This window comes from Diabrotica virgifera, chromosome 1 (genome assembly GCF_917563875.1).
Source record: "Diabrotica virgifera virgifera chromosome 1, PGI_DIABVI_V3a".
Classification (NCBI taxonomy): Eukaryota; Metazoa; Arthropoda; class Insecta; order Coleoptera; family Chrysomelidae; genus Diabrotica; species Diabrotica virgifera.
Genome location: NC_065443.1, coordinates 231,834,006 through 231,838,925, shown reverse-complemented (window position 1 = coordinate 231,838,925; position 4,920 = coordinate 231,834,006). Strand labels below are relative to the sequence as shown.

At 31.5% G+C, this 4,920-nt stretch overlaps 1 long non-coding RNA gene across 1 annotated transcript; it reads left to right on the top strand.

Moving 5' to 3' along the window:
- The first annotated feature begins 424 nt into the window (after positions 1–424).
- Positions 425–3,140, top strand: LOC126879061 (uncharacterized). The gene is made up of 3 exons (XR_007695957.1): positions 425–902; positions 961–1,163; positions 2,960–3,140. It is a non-coding gene; the product is annotated as an uncharacterized LOC126879061 (long non-coding RNA).
- The last annotated feature ends 1,780 nt before the right edge of the window (positions 3,141–4,920 follow it).

Sequence of the window (4,920 nt, the reverse complement as noted above, 5' to 3'; positions counted from 1 at the left end):
TACTGCTAATGAAATTGCAGAAAATTGCAGAATGAAATTCGAGCCAGGAGAAAAAAGCGTCAATTTGATAACGAAAAATCTATGGATGAGCTCTTAAAACAAGAAGATAAATTTAAAATAATTTTTTTCATCTATATTTTAGACTTTGTCATTAATTCTTTGGTTGTTCGATTTTCGCTTCTAGAAATTCATAAATAAATAAATTTTTGATGATATTTTTAAATTGGGGGAAATAAATGATAAAACACTAAAAAAATATTGTATGAATCTTCATTCAATATTTTCAATAGAAAAATAATCGGATATACATACAGGCAATTGTGTGATATATCCCAAATGATAACATAGTCCATGAAACCTTTAGAAGTTTTGAACTATTTCTGTACACCCTGTTTAGTGTCAAGAATCTACAGGTCGAGCAAGTCTCGTAAATTTCACGATTGCGAGCCACGCTTCACGCAACCGTGTTTGCGTACTTGTGTTTCGAGTTGCGTGATCGTGCGGGGTTATATTTACCAAATTTAAATGTAATCGTTTCTACTGATAATAATATACTATTCTCAATATGGCTACTGGGTGTAAAAGATAAATCTTATTCTATCTGTTCTTCATGAGTTTTAGATAATTTTAGTTGTATTTCTTTGTAATTTTGTGTTGTACAAAGATTAATTTAACATTTTCTCTGGAAGTATTAATTTAGAAAGATAATATGCTTCATTGGTGTTATGTTTTGAAGTGTGAAATGCAAAGTAATTGTGATAAAGTCGAGATAAAGTTCACTTTTAAACTGAACTAAATAAGGTATCTGAGAGACAACAATGGTTAAATGCAATACAATGTACAGGTTTTACTAGCGAAATGAAAATTTTCCTGTCCTGTCTGCTGTAATCATTTTATATCTGGTAAGTTACAATTACAACAGTAACGATTTTTGAAGATGTTAACATTTTAATCTTATAGGAAAATAGGAAAACCAGCCGACTTAATCGATAATAACAATCTCCAGATTGGGTTCCTTCAATAAATATGGGCTATAAACACAATGAAATAAGTTCCCCAAAATCTAAAATGGAGTGCTATCAAAGGAGAATTAAAGGAAAAAATATTCATATTGAAATTATTTATAAGGCACTGGACTGTCTTAAATTCTACAATAATACTAGGTGGGTAAATGATTTTAGACATTTTTCATTAAGAGTAGATTAAGATTAAGTAGATTTTCATTCAGTAGATTTAAGACTTGTTTACACGGGTAGAGTAATGATGCAAGTACTTGATAGAGTAGAGTAACTCTACCTGTAAAAATGCTCAGCACAGTAGAATAGCTGGTAGAGTGTATAGTTGGAGTTAAAGTAGAGTGACTAGCAACCTATGGCAAAGTAACTACTCTATGACCACCACTACTGCCAAAATGTCTACTCGGCTGCACACTCTACCCATGGAACACGCTCAATTATGGCAGAATAGAGTAGGTAGGAGAGTACATGGGGGCGCTGTCATTCTGGCTGGAATTGTGTTTTGTGTAAATAGTGAAAATGAAGTTCACCGAAGATGAAACTTTAAAACTTGTAGAGCTATAATACGGCGAATACCAGTGTTTATGGAATTTAGGTAGTGTATACTACAGAAATAAAAGTTTGCAGCAAGCTGCGGAGGATGAAATCGTCGAAAGAATGGCAAAGGAGGCTTTGGAGTAAACGAGCTTAAGCAAAAAATTAAGAATTTAAGGTGCACTTATAATCAAGAGTGTTTAAAAATACAAAAATCGGTTTCACTATACTAGCATCAGTACTATACTTGTACTCTCCTCATGTGAATGGTATCAAGCCATTTTTGGTAGAGTACTACCGCTACTCTACTCTCCTCAAAACTCTACCCATGTAAACAAGTCTTTACAAACAGTGGAAAATGAGGTAGCTAGTAGAGTAGTAGTAGAGTAAAATATACTGGTTTAGCAAATTACAATGTTTTAAGGTAATACAGTAGCGATAAACAGGTAGCCAAAACGTGTTCCAAGATTGTCACTGTAATTTTGAATATTTTTTCGAGGCATTTGGCACACGTATTCGTAAAATAATAAAGAATGGCGGTACAGAGCCCAATTTGAAAAATATATTAATATGTGGAAATTACTCTGTAATTATACAATATTTAAAAAAGAGCCTGTACCGCCATTAAGAAGAACAAAAAAATACACTTTCTTCAAATAAACTTTTTTATCCGATGCCTAGATTTTGTGTAATTTTGGAACTACTAATGAAATAAAAAATTTTAGTAGTTCCAAAATAACACAAAATCGGATAAAAAAGTTGTATTTGAAGAAAGTGTATTTTTTTATTCTTCTTAATGGCGGTACAAGCTCGTTTTTTTATATTGTATTTAATTACAAAGTAATTTCCACATATTAATATATTTTTCAAATTGGGCTCTGTACCACCATTCTTTATTATATTAAGAATATGTGTGCCAAATATCTCGAAAAAATATTCAAAATTACAGCCGCAATCTTGGAACACCTTTACGCTACCTGTTGATCGATACTGTTACCTCTTAAGATAGTTTTAATAGTTATTTATGATATAAGTATTAAAAGTACAATTTTAAGACGCGCATGTGAAAGTTAACTTGAAAAAATAATTTTATTAATGTTTTGACTTCCACATCAGATGTCATTGTCAAAATACAAAATATTCATTATTATTAGGTTTATTCTAGCAAACAGTCAAACTAGTCAAAAACCGTCAGCAAACAGTTGGTCGGTAAAAGAACATAATACAGTCACCAGTGCGATCCCCTCTACTCGCGCTGGTCCACTATTCGCTGATGATTTCAAACTGTTTGAAACTGATGCTAAAACAAACCTATTATTATTATGCATATCATTATCTGTAAATAATATTTCTTCTGATTGTTAATTGTAAAGGATAGAAAAATTACCATTTATTGTATTTTTTTTTAGAATCAGCTGAGAGAAGTGGTCTACAAAAAACCAGGAAGGAAACGGAATATGTGGCTACGAAAGGCAAAAGAAAGGTTTACAAAGCAAATGTGACACATTTTTTTGAAATATTTAGGAATATCAGTAAATTGCATTAAAAAATGTATGAAAAGATTTTGTTCAATAAAAATGTTTATATTTATCAAGGATGTATTATTTGGTATGGCCACATATCGTCAGTGATGTAATAATACATCCTATCTGTTTTTTTCATGAGTTTTGTAAGAGAGACTAAAAACTTGTCTTAGGGTCACCTCCTGTTTTCATATGATATTTGTTTTGTAGTAAATTAAACTATCTATGAACTACAAAACAAGTCAAAACTTACATATGAACACAGGAGGTGACCTTAAAACATGTTTTTCCATCTCTCATACAAAACTCATGAAAAAACAGATAGGAGGTATTGTCACATCAGCAAGGATGTACAGTGATGAGTGCCCTAATAACCGGCAAAATATGGGCAACATATTTAGTTGTGAGATAAAAAGAAATGAAACTAGTCGAGCTGGGAAATTTAGCGAAATTAACCTTTAAATTTACGTTATATTGATCCCACCTTTACACATATCGGAGGAGTATGTCAACTAAAACTGTCACTGTGACAGTGGTAGTTTCCAAACTCGTCTGATATGTCTGAAGGTGGTACACAATCAATACAATCTAAATGTATAAGTTAATATCGCTAAATTTCCCAGCTCGACTAGTTTCATGTCTTTTTATCTCACTACTTAATACATCTTTTGTGCTATTTTGCCGGTTATTAGAGCGCTCATCACTGTATTTCTGGTATATCCAGGGAATGTCTACAAAATATATTTTGAATGTCCAGAGAACATTCGTGGACATTCATGGAATGTTCCAATAAGACATTCAGGTAATGTTTAAAATGCTGACACAGGATTTTCCTGGGATGTTCAGGGAACATGTTTTCGGGGATATTCCAGGAATTTTTCAATGTCTGTGTACCTTCTATGGACCTATATGGAATATTTTGGTGTTATTACCGCCGCACTCCACTTGCGATTTGTAATCAGGAAGATTGAACACATTGTTTCAAATACAAGTCAATCCATTTGTGACTAAATAATCATGGATTGACTTCTATTTGAAAGAATGTGTTCAATCTTCACAACTACAAATCGCAAGTGGAGTCCGGCGCTTAGGGCTACTTCCTCTTTGGTATTATGTATTATACTACAGAAATCAGGAACTTTCCTTCTAAATATATGTATGCATCTTGGCCATCAAACATATTCTTTGAAACATTTTTTTAAGGGGTTACATAGGTCTTGTGGGTAAAAAAAGTGACTTTTTAAAAAAAATATATCTCGAAAACTAAAATTTATTTTTATTTATAATTGGAACATGTAAAAGTATAGTACTTAAGGTAGTCTCAAAAAAAGTTTCAGCCAAAAATATTCATTTTTGTAGAGTTTAAGTTTTTTTTGCGTTGGCAGCATAACTAAGTCCAGTCTCATCTGAAATCAAAAAGTTTCTTGTAGTTTATACCTCTGGCTAGAATATGAACGAAGGAATTAAAAAAAATGAAATTTGAAGATTTTACATAAGTTTAAACACATTTTTGACCCCAATTTTTCTCATTTTTAAAGTAGTTTTTTTTTTATAAAACAAAATGACCTCATCTAATAAAAAATCATTTGTTCATTCACTAGCCAGAGGTATAAACTACAAGAAACTTTGATTTCAGATGAGACTGGACTTGTTAATGCTGCTCACCACAAAAAAGGGCTGTTGTCGAAAAATTGCAGTCAACTCTACAAAAATGAATATTTTTGGCTGAAATTTTTTTGAGAGTACTATACTTTTACATGTTTCAATTATAAATAAAAATAATTTTTAGTTTCCAAGATATAATTTTTTTAAAAAGTCACTTTTTTTACCTGCAAGACAACAACTTG